Raw genomic sequence first — 13,129 nt, forward strand, 5'->3', positions numbered from 1 at the left:
GCAAAACCAACAAGGTACAGCAACAAGGATAGTTGTTTGAATCTGTAAGTAAGTCTATATAACTATAAAATGGAGCAAACTACTCATTTTAACAAATATAGAAGTATTTGAGTAATAGACAAATAGCTGAATTCTGCTGTCATTTACACCCATGCAACTTCATTAACTTCAAGAGAGTAAACAAAGGCAGAAACAAAGATAGAAGTTTAACAAAGTGAGGTTTGTCCCAGGGTCTGTTTTAGTATCCTGAAAATATATTGAATTTCATAATTCCTAATTCTGCTGCCATTGAAACCAATGTGACTAGGGTTTCTCGCCTCATGTTTTCAGGGCATTTACTATGCAGTACAGAGCATAAATACTGTATCTGGATAAGTAGGGACTGGAAGTAGGGGTGATACCCCTACTGGCTTGAAGCGGTTTCCATTACAGGGTTTACAGTTTGGTTCAGTGGCTTTCAGCACCCCACAATATACGTTGTTCCTGCACCCTGCCTGACTCTATTCCTCTGGTTCTTTTCTCTCTCTGTAGAAAAAACAATTTCCTGCGGGACGAAAGAGTGACATCATCACATCACTCTGCATCCATAGGAGCCAAGACCCAATCACTCCCAGCCTGGCACTCCCCAGGCCCACATGGAGAGCTAGGGCTGCCATGCTATGGCCCCTGATTGGCCCTCCCCTCCCCAGTGGCTGGGGATGGGGGAGAGACCGGAGCTGGCAGGGCCTTGGCCCTGGCCCTCTCTGGCAGCCAAGGGGAGGAGCTGAGATACCGGGGCTGGTGCAGCCCCAGCCCTCCCCCACAGCAGGAGGGAAAGCTGGGGCTGGTGCGTGTGGCGAGCGGGGGGGGGGGGGGCGGTCAGTGTGTGTAGCGAGCAGGGGGGCACCGCCCCCTAGTTTGTTTTAAAAAGTAAGAAAGATGTGCGATCAATTGTACATATGCTGTGGTATGGAGGGATTAGTTTATAGGCTACTACAGTCTGGTGGGCTATTGTGTTATTGGGAATAGAAAATTCTATAAGGGTGAAAATTCATCACTGTGTAGCACAATACCTGTGCACCACAAACCTCACTTAAGATCTTAGGTTTAACTAGAGAGGGACAGAATCCATGTGTTGAACCTCTTCACAAGAGGAATTTCACAATTAGGCCATGTCTCTGGTGATTGATCTTCCAGGATTTGATTTAGTGGGTCTAGTAAAGACTCATAAATTGAACACTGATGGCCTGTTGGTGCCAGTACTCCTCACTGTTGTTGAGGGAAACATTTCTCTCACTGTGGAGAAGGCACCAAGCTCAACTTAAGATATGTTATTTACATAGCTCAAGTTGCGTACCTTAAGCCAACCATCCTTCCACAGTGTTGACCTGGCTTTATAAGTTGTATGACATGGGTGTGGTACTGGCTTCAGTATGGTGCATGGGAACAGGGTCCTGCTCCCATATAACAAGGCATTGGATTGGAGTCTAAGGCTACGTCTAGACTGGCATGATTTTCTGCAAATGCTTTTAACGGAAAAGTTTTTCTGTTAAAAGCATTTGCGGAAAACAGCATCTAGATTGGCATGGATGCTTTTGCACAAAAGCACTTTTTGCGAAAAAGTGTCTGTGCCAATCTAGACGCGGTTTTGCGCAAGAAAGCCCCAATCGCCATTTCGCCATCGGGGCTTTTTTGCGCAAAACAGTCCTCCCCTGTCTACACTGGCCCTCTTGCGCAAATACGTTTGCGCAAGAGGGCTTATCCCAGAGCGGGAGCATCATAGTATTTGCGCAAGAACACTGACAATCTTACATTAGATCATCAGTGTTCTTGCGCAAATTCAAGTGGCCAGTGTAGACAGCTGGCAAGTTTTTCCGCAAAAGTAGCCACTTTTGCAGAAAAACTTGCCAGTCTAGATGCAGCCGAAGTGTTTATGCTTTTAAAATTTGTAAGGCATCTAGAATCCCAGGCAAGCCCTGTAAAAATGAAAGGAAATAAATATAGCCCTGAAGTTGTAAAAACACAAAGCAGCTATGGAGATTTAGAATAACTCTGAGTTTACATGTAGAAACAATGGCACATGGCCAGTTTAGACTTCCAGAGTCTCCCATGCTCCAACAAAGGAGATTTCTGATAGGCATAATTCAGAAACAGATGAATAAAGAGTATTTGTATTAATGTCTGACCCATTCAAGTGTGGAGGAGGGATTCTTGATTTGTAACAGAGTGTTCCCTTGAGATTCGAAACCACTGGCTAGAACAGAAAACCCCCATGTTAACTCCCACCAAATACTCTTTCACAGATTGAAGACATCACTGTTAAGTTATAACTTGTTTTTCATAATGGAAACAATCCTTTTTAATAGAAATACTGATATTAAAATACTAACAATTGCCATACTAGGTGATGCTGTTATAAAAGGGATATTAGCATAGTTCATTATTCAGTTTTCCTGAGAATTACACTTTAGAATCAGTGTCTATATCCAGTTCATAAAACAATTCTCATCTTTAAAGGGATAGAATTCATTTTCTTTTTTAAATTTACATTTCTCTCTCTAAAGAAAGGTCAATTGCTTGCAACATCCCTGCTCCACTGGCACAAATGGAATCTGGAGCTGACACTGCTAACTGGAAGATGATTACTTTACAGTAGGAGGCTCTTTGGGTAGTGTAGAGCCAATGTATAGTAGGGTGTGATGTTGCGACTTTTTAATGTCATGGGGTTACCGTGTAAATCAATGTGTCAATTTACAGTGTTCATACAACATATGAGAATATAATAGTTGATATAGAATAAACATACTAATTTTATTCTGAGCGCTTCAATACCACAAATAGCAACTCATTGTTTAGTAGAAATTGAAGTGCATGTTTTCTAACAGCCAGCTCTTTACAATGCATATATCCTGGGCCTGATTCACCGTGGCACTTCTCTAGCTTTATAAATAGGGATCTATCTCATTTGTGGCTATGAAAATCAAGTCAAAGACCATGAAATTTGGTCTCCCTCATGAAATATGGTTTCTGATCATGAAACTCTGACAGTAGAGAGGAGACCAAAGGCTGCTGTCTGGGTGCCTAGCTCTGAAGGCAGTGTTGCTGCCAGCAGCAGCACAGAAGCAAAAATAGCAATATAACAACCAATCAATAGGCTTGTGACCCCTTTTGGGTCGGGGCCCCCATTTTGAGAAATGTTGTGGAGAAAGCATGCATTTTTAATAGGTTGGTCATGGCATAAATAACATTTCATAAATGTTCTACTCATCCACCTATCTTGCTTTTTATGCTGTGACCCCCACCTATGAAAAATCTGTGATTTCTCTGAATTTTAAGAAAACCCCTATTTGTAAATGGAATGCACACTGGTGTACCACTGGAGTAATGCCGTTATGGTTCTGCTCTTTACCTTTAAGTATATGTCTTTTTAAACTTTCACAATTAACTATTTGAAGCATTAAGGGTTTTTCCTCGCTCTGATCTCTAACCTGCCAGGGAAAATGAGTTACAGATTTTCTCTTTCCTACTTGTCAGAAACAAATTTACTGGGATATTTTTAAAAACACAATCTTGAGCAATATATTTGGAGCTCATCATCTCTCCCAATATAAAGCATGTGAAAATTCTAATTAACCAGCAAATGAATATAGTGTCCATAGTACCCTCTTTGTATGAACTTCCCCTCGCTCCCCAGTAGGGTTACACCTTTCTGGCTTCTATGCTGAATTAACTCCATTATAAATATTGAGTGAAATACTGAGTTCACAGAAGTCAATATGGCATGGGCTTTAATGGGGCAAGGGTTCCATTCTCTATCTTTATTTATAATGCAAAATTTTAGACAACTGTAGAACAAGCACCTCATTAATACAAAGAATGTTCCATTCCCAAAGCCAAAATTTAGGCTTAGATCCAACAACTGATGGCATATGGGTACACCTATGCACCCAGCCAGTCAATTGCAGTATTGTGGCTTTAAAAGGAGAACACCTTTTTTCAGCAATCAGCTTGTGAAAAGGATTCTATTTCTGAGACGTTTCATCAAAAGACCAGAAATGTCACCTGAGCTCTTGAATTCTATCATATCCCTGTATCAAGTAAACAAATGTCATGGTCTGATCTCTCACTGTAGTGAATCTAATATCCAAAGTGGACTGTGGGCTACACCCATTAAAATGTGCCTATGAAAATAAAACATGGTGGCACCTGTCCAAACCCCACACCTGCACATCCAGTCCATGTGATTACACATCTACTTGGGAGTATACGCAAAAACAATTTTTGGCAGGTGTGGCCAGGCCATTGCACCCATGTTTGGATTTGGTCCAATTCATTTTTCATTCAGAGTTCTTTACTTTTTTCAAAATACAAAATTAAAATTACTCCACTTTCAATTTAAACTGTCTAGCAGCCTGTCACTTTAAAACAAACTATATTCATTTTGTAAAATTAATCCAGTTCATGTTCAGATTGTATGTTGAGGGAGTTATACCACCTTAAATGCTATAGTATCGGAGTGCTCTTTGTGTAACCCTACTGTAGGTTGTATTATGTTTTACATTGTTTATAGAATTCCTGGGTTAGAGGTTTATGTTTAATATTAAAGGTAGCTTTTTCCCTGTAATTTGATTATTAAATAAGAGTAAAATGTTGTAGAATGGATTAAACTTACTTGTACAAATACTTTTCTTTGCCAGATTGGATTTTTTTATATAAACTATTGGTCAGCAACTAAAGGCCCAACTCTTCTTCTCAATTACACATGAGCAGTTGCTTTCACCTCCAAATTTTGAGAGAAGAATTTGCCCTTTACAATTCCAGTTCAATAAGCAAGCCATAACTTCTACACTGTAATAGTTCAAGCAATGTTGCAGAAGCCCTGAAAAAAAAAATCACTTTTCTTTGACCTTGGCCAACACTTGCAATTCTGGTTTCTATTGTGTCTGACTCAAAGTTTCTACATGAAAAAAACTAATCTGTTTTTTCTGTCTGCTTAGTGCATGTTAGATATGGCCTTCAGCCATATCACCCTGGATTGTGATCTCACTGGGTCCTAATGGGGTCAATCCACTTAATACCTTAGTAAAAAGCCATCAATAAAATATATCATTCAGTAAAAGTGGTGTTAGCAAAGGTGGCATTCTGCCATTGAAGTCAGTACTATTGCACAAAATGTCCCATTAGCACAGCAGTAGGGGACACTGTGCTCATGAGAAGAAAAATTATGGACTTTACGACTTGTGCTCCTTGGAGAGTCCATAACGGTTTTTATCTACATCAGAGGTGTTAAGCCCAGCGTACTACAAAGTTTTGCTATGTGTAATTACATTCTAGCTACTTAAATTCCATCTGCAGTTTCAATTGGATAAGCAGTTCTTCATACCATTCTGTGCTGCGTTGTGTAGTGCTACTATGCATAAATGGGTGTTGCAGTCTAACATATCCACAGCTGCATTTAAGTAGTGGGTGAAATAATTTGTTAAAATAAACCAACCCTCTCTCATCTAAAAAACCCCTCATACAGGCATTATATCCAGGCATAACTTGGCTAAAGACAACATAGTTGCTATACATTAGGGCTATGTCTACACTGCAGGTTTCTAGTGCAAGAACTGTTTTACGGAAGAGTTCTTGTGCAAAAAATCTTCCACAAGAGAGCGTCCACACTGCCATGTGCTTTTGTGCAAGAGATGTGCTTTTGCACAAGAGCATACATGGCAGTGTAGATGCTCTCTTACTCAAGAAAGCTCTGATGGCCATTTTAACCATAGGGGCTTCTTACGCAGGAAATTCATGTTGCCTATCTATACTGCCTTCTTGTGGAAGAACTCTTGCGCAAGAGGGCTTATTCCTCATGGGGAGAGGAATAACTCCTATGTGTCCCTGTATATGTGGATAGTCTTGTGCCTACCCTAATACAGGGTCACCCTCTGTAGTCCAGTAACATTTGTGGTCTGGCATTCCTGGCTGGAGACTCATGGGGAAAAGCCAGGGCCTGTGCTCAGCAACTCCTACCCCACCCTCCCAGAACACCACAAATAGCTCATTTGTGCACTCACATTCAGGGAGGAAGGGAGAGGAGTGGGGCTGAAGAATGCTGGGGAGAAGAGGCAGGGTGGCTGTGGAATTTTGTGGCCAGGTGTACAGCCTGGCAGCTGCTGGGATTGGTGCTTTCCTATGGATCTACCCTGCTGGCTCCCAGCTGTGGGGCTCTGCAGCCACCTTGCTCTTTCCTCACGTGTCCCCACCAGTCTCCACTCGGTCAATGCCAGCCTCTCTGCTGCCATCAGAGCAGAGCCCTGTAACTAACGGAAACAGAGAAGCCGGCATTGATCTCCCCTGGTCTGACAGATTCGCTAGTTTGGGACCAGTCAAAACCCAGGGTGTTGGACTAGGGAGGTACAACCTGTACAAACACTAAAAAATAATAGAAGAGCAATTGCAGCTTTACAAAGGTTTAGCTGCTACAGATGTGATTTCAATTAGAACAGCAAGTAGCCAAGTTAAACCCTACACATTTGTTTTTATTGTTGCTGAAGATAGCACTAGAAATGACCTTGTTTGTATGGAAGCTAGGTAGGAGGAGTTGCACAAGTGAAGTTTTCTCACAAAGAGCAAATAGTATGCAAGTTATCTTCAGAACTATTTTGCCATTCCAAACATGCTTAAAATAGCTTTACATTATTATAGAGAAACATTTTCTACATATTCTCACGTAACATTTCTAACTTCTTAAAGTGACACATATAGCATTCCTGATCAATGCAAAATCAGATCCTGATCACTGTAGCCCAATGCACTCTTTTTTCTGGGCCTTGTCTGTCTATGCTGGAGATCAGTCTGATTTCAGCTATTAGGAGCCAGCTACAAATGAAAGTGAATTGGTATAACCTCCTATTATGGAGACATACTACACCACTGGGACTTTCCCTCACTAAAACTGACCAACTGTATCAGTGGTTGGCCATTGATGGCTGAAATAAGGACAGATCTGAAATGGGTGTGCTACGCTGATGGTTGGCAACTGGTAGCTGCAATTTGGAGCAAACAACATTTGGTCTTATTTTGTCAGGTAACGTTCCTTGGCTAGAGGAGAGCCTTTGGCATTTTATTTCAGATTATCTATACAGACCTAGGTCTTTTCTTCCAGAAATATAATGAAAGTCAAAGATATTCCCAATAAAGCAGAGCACTGTAATTTTGCCAGATGAAATGACACTGGAACTGTTGGGAGGCAAAATCATGTATATTACCAGAAACCATGCAAAAGATACAGCTGGCTAGTTTTTAGGAAAACACTGGCTATGGACCAAACCATGCCTTCTATTCATGTGCAATTCTCATTGAAGCTAGGGGGATTTGTACATGACTAACAGCAGTGTACAGTCCCTAGGTTTAGATATCACTGTGCTCAATTTACTTTCATGCTTATTTTTTCAAATGGACAGGATTTGGCCTTTTGAAATAGACTTTCATAAATGCAAGTCCTCAGCCTTCCCTTCTCATTGTTTTTCTACTCAATGAAAAACAAAAGTGGAAAATATAGTTTGTTGCTGGTGTAACCACCACCAGGCGGATTTGAACCTGGGACCTCTGGAGCTGAACCTCTACCCACTGAGCTAAAAGCCAGCTGGCTCCCAGTCCATGATTTAGAGGTCTCTTGATCTTAACTGTTGCTGTGGTCTAGGTGCCACTGCATGGTAACCACACTAGGGCTATGTCTACACTCGCTGCTTCTTGCACAAGTATGGCCATTCTTGCGCAAGAAGCCACAGAGCATCTACACTGCCGGCCCACTCTTTCACAAGGAAATTTACAGTATGGCGTGGTAAGAGAGGGCTTCTTGCGCAAGAGCTATGCTCTTTTTTAACAGGTGTAAGCCCTCTTGTGCAGGAGCTCCTGCACAAGAGCGCAGTGTGGACGCTCAGCAGGGATTTCTTGCGCAAGAAAGCCCTATGGCTAAAATGGCTGTCGGAGCTTTCTTGCGCAAGAGAGAATCCACACTGCCATGGGAGCTCTTGCGCAAAAGCACAGCGCGCACATGGCAGTGTGGACGTTTTCTTGCGCAAGACTTCTTGCACAAGAACGCTTGCGCAAGATGTTCTTGCGCAAAAAGCTGCGAGTGTAGACATAGCCTAGATGTGTGGGTTATACTGGCAGGCCATTGCTGACCATATTGATCAAGATTTATATGTAGGATGGTATCACCTCCCCTAGCAAGGGCCTCCAGGCTACGGTCCCAAGTTAATTCCTTTATGGAGCTTCAGTGGTTTAGACTGCAGAGTATCTTTTAAGGGCCTTCTGCATGGAGATGGGATTTGACCTTCATGTCAGCACCATCGCCATTCTGGGCTTGTTTTTTTTTCTGACCTACCCATATCTCATTACAGTATCACTAATGCAATAGACTGTATTCTGGAGCCCTACTTTCTAATATGGGTATACTATTCTATAAAGAGTGAGAGCCTGTATGATGAAATGTGCTATAGGAAGGTGAAATATTCTATAGGTCTATTTTAAAGATTATAATCAGCCTAAGAGCCATTTGACAGTGATTTAATTAAAAATCCACACTTTCTTTAATGAGATCTTTGTACCATCATCTTTGGATTTACTGAGATTTCTGGTTAATTTAGAGTTTATTCCGGAGGTTTCAAGGATAACTAGGTAGGAATCTGAGATGTGATTTTACACTGCATATAACTGTAGTAATCCAGGCACTATCGTCATAACAAAATTGTAACACTGCCTTCACTGCCAAAGTTTGCAAAAGAATAATCATTCCTTTATCTTAAAGGCCACTGCACTTAGCTGGCAAACACCCACATTATGCTAAGAGAGACATAGTAAGCAGGTACTGATCAAATAAGCAGAAAGAATTTGTCAAGTTAAGCTACTTGAATTCCACATGTATTAGGTCACTAGTATTCAGCACCAAATTGCTCATATGAGATTACTTAAATTTAGTAACACACTTTGTCCTGTGAAGATGTCTGCAGTAATGCTGGAAGCATGGTCCATTTGATTACATTATATTTGTCAAGAAAATTTTAGTATAATCATTTTTATTAGCAAACAACAAAAAGTAGCTAACCAGGAACATCGATTTAGGCAACTAATAAGGTATGCAAAATAAAAACAAAACAACATAATTTAAGTATTTTATATTTTACATTCTTGGAGGCTTTCAAAAGGCTTTACAAACATTAATTCATGCCATCACTTTTGTAATTCAGATACAATTACACTATATCCATTTTCGGAGGAGAGATTAAGGACTTGATTTTCAAAGGTGATGAAGTGCTAACCTTTCTGACTGACTTCAAATGGTATTTTGGGTGGTCAGCAAACAAATCTAGCCTTATTAAATGATTGTACAATAACAGAAAAAACATAGTGAATAAGCCAAAATTCTCAAGTCCCAATTTCATACTTTACCCACTCGATAAAAATTTTCTCAATTGGAGCTTTGGAAACACTTGAAACAAATCATAGAAGAAAATCTTAAATCAAGGTTATTAGAAAAGCATTGACACCAAAAGGCCCTGTTTTTTTTAACTAAAACTTGAGCCAACTAATTATTATTTTTGAGATAATATGTAACAAAGTAGATGGTTCATTTTCCCTCATTCATGCAACAATGTATTTTCTTAATAGTAAATTCAACTTTCTGCTGATTTACAAAATAGTCTGCTTAAGCATTTTCTTGCATATCTAATCTTAAAGAAGAATGAAAAAACACTGACTTCCTAATTGTTTGTTACATACAAGGTCACACATTCAAAGTCCTTTCCAATAAATGAGCTACGGAAAATATGCATGTACCCATTACACATGCAAAATTATTTTCTCCTCTATAAGGGCATGTCTCCACTGCACAGATCAATGCTGCCGTGGCTGACCATCTGGGGTTTGATATAGCAGGTGTAGTATAAATCAACCTGCTAGATCGAACTGAAAGGGTCTTCCTGGTACGCCTACTCCTTGCAAGGAGCAAGAGAAGCGTTTGTTCCCATCAGCCTCCCGCTGTGTGGGCAGCGTGGAACACGATGTAAGATATGTCGATTCTAGTGATGCAATTTATGTAGCTGGAGTTGCATATCTTATTTTGACCTTCCTGTGTAGTGTAGACCAGGCCTAAGTGAGTAAACTCCCTGCATTTCCATGTGCACAGATACACAGAGAAATTTGTTACACCGGTGCATATTTGTGCTTGCTCCCAACTATGATATTAGATGTGCACATTATATGGTATAGCCATAAAGTAGACAACAACTTAGCTGGAGAACCGCTCTGTTCATTTTAGGCTGTATTGTCCCAAAACAAACAAACAGTGTCTTTTCTATGTTCTAAGAGAACTAAAGCCTGTAGCTGCAGAGCAGGTCAGTTTGACCTATTTGAGGGTCACTGTGCCCTGCTGAAATAGACTTCCTTCAAATAAATAGAAAAATAAAATAAATAAATAAATAAATATTACCAACATAGCTGAGAAGGCCCTTTGTTTGACTGGCTGAGATATCAACAGTAAAGGGTCCTCAGAGGCAGAATTCAGTTTCACCATCAGCTGAATTCAGACCTGTTGATTTCAGTGAAGCTGCGCACCCCTTTACAGAAGTAACGAATCTGGCCAAATGTGTTGGTTGCTAATTAAAATCTGACTGATTTTAAAAATATATTGCATAGCATTCCTTCAGCAACTGATCGTAGTTTGCTTTGCTGGTCATAGCTATAGTGCATCTCTATTTACATTTACCAGTGTCATTAAAGAACAACAATATTCATACTTGTGGAATTATTTGGTCTGAAGGCAAGAAAATAAATAAAGGCAAGGTGATGATCAGGGATGAGCGGAAAATACGGAGCTGAAGCTCTTGTAGCTGAGGGCCCAGAATCAGAGCTTGCTGTGTGCTGTGCACACATTACTTCCCACCAGGGGGAACTGATCTTATTTATTGGGTTAGCTAGCCTTTTAAGGGTCAGTTCTTTGGACACGCAACCCCATGCTCTCTCTCTCAACAGCATCAATGGGAATTGGCAGCTTCATCACCGCAAGCTATTTGCTCATGCTTACAACACTGGAGAGATCTTCTGAAATACTTTCAGGCCATGCAAGTTTTTCATATAGTTAAAGTTTTATTTGTTTTGTTATAAATCCTCGGTAGCAAGTTTTATTTCCAAGGTTCTTTTCTTTATTGTACATTGAGAGGACACTCCTCTTCACCAACAGAAAAAAACCAAAAACTGCAAAAAACTCTTCTACTAGTAATGCTCAGCTTTACTCCCCATCACACTGATCCCTTTTAGTTGCTATAGTGCAACTGTGTACTACAGATATTTACTTGAACCATTATTGTACTTTTTAACACAGATCTCTTTTGGACAGATCTCTCTTTCTTTCTCTCCCTCACACAGACACAGACTCTGCCACTTCTTTAGGCATGCTGCGTCAAATCTAGTCCTTGGCACAGAGGAAATCGTGCAGAGACTGAAATTACACAATAGAAAAATACACCTACATCATTGTTGTAAAAGAAGTAGTGAAGTCAGGGCCTCTTTCATCCCTAGGCACTAAAGGCTGTATTGCAAGTTTCTCTCCTCCTCTGAGAGCTTAAACTACAAGTCCCCCGCCCCCCCCCTGCTTTGCCAAGTGTATCTGCAAAACAATATGAGTAGCATTAGACTGTAGCCAAACTACCTTCATGCCTATTTGGGCCACTGACTAGACAATAAGGTAAATTATGTGAATAATTATAACACATTATATGCTATCATATGCCAAAATTATCATTATGTGGACAAAAAAAAACCAGTTTAATTAAACAGTCCCACTTAATAGCTGCATTTCACATCCTATGTGGAAATAGAGAAAGGCTTCATAAAGCTCTCCTACCACCATTCCATAACAAGAGTGAGCATTAAGAAGTACACAGCATAGCTTGGTACAAGGACCATTGTTGTTCATGGGGAAAGGGCTTCTTAAGGTCTCCTTTACATTTGACAAAAAAGATAGCAAAGACATCAGTTTCCACTTCACAAATTCTTTCATGAAAAAACTAGCATTTCTCAGCCTTCATTGCATTTGATATGCTTACTGGCTTTTTATGTGCATAAATTAATTTCCTATAGCTCATATACTTTCCAACAGTTCCTCAACTTTGTCCTCTTCCATTGAAACTATGCAAATTGTGGTTGTTGTTCTAACTTTGGAAAGAAAAAAGAGGTAAAATGATATATTTTGCCTTTTCTTAGTATTTATAAAACTCTTTATTTTGCCCTATATCATTTCCAAGATTTCTCTCTTGCATTGTTGAGTCCAAGAGCTCATACATGATATACAGATTGTCACAAACACAACCCTTACTTGAATGCCAGTCCTTGTCCCACCACTGTTGTGCAATTTCCCATTACACACACACAAAAACCCCCTTTTGTGTCAGAATTAGCAATTTATGGTCATGTTGAGAGAATGACAAGGGGCTAGGAAGCCACCAAGTAAAACGAAACAGAGCTAAAAAAGTTAATTTGCTAATGTCACATTGTGGGCAAGTTTTGAAGCAGCTCTGCTCATTTAGCCTAGTGGATACATCTACTCTACAGAGAACAATTGAAGCTGTTGCTGTCGATCTTCCAGGGCTTAAATTAGTAGGTCTAGTGTAGACAGCTAATTCAAACTGAGAGGGTACTCTTGCCAATGCCGGTAGCCCTGCTTCCACAAGGAGTAAGGGAAGTGGAAGGAAGAGTGTTCTCCCTTCGACTTCCTGCAGTGTGGACAGCCACAAAAGTTGAGTTAAGCTACTTCGACTTCAGCTACACAATTAGCGTGATGTAGACAAACCCTAACTGATCACGTATGTTCTTAAAGCATAGAAGGCCTTTTCATGTCAAAGGTCTGGCACAGTATTTTGTAGGAAAACTTATGAGTAGAATCAACACCAGAACAAAATGCATGCCCTTCACAACTTACAGATACCGTTTTGGCCAGTGTTAGTAAAGTAGCATAACTGTGTCCTATGAAGATACAAATGTATGCACAAAAGTACACCTCCTACCACAAATCAACCCTAGCAAGCCAATTCTTACCAAGAGTAGGAACAATCTGTAGAGGAGGGATATTTTTAGTTGCGTATTAATAGTCAGACCATGCCTTTAG

Source organism: Pelodiscus sinensis, chromosome 2 (assembly GCF_052426305.1).
Source record: "Pelodiscus sinensis isolate ZL-2025 chromosome 2, ASM5242630v1, whole genome shotgun sequence".
NCBI classification, from domain to species: Eukaryota; Metazoa; Chordata; order Testudines; family Trionychidae; genus Pelodiscus; species Pelodiscus sinensis.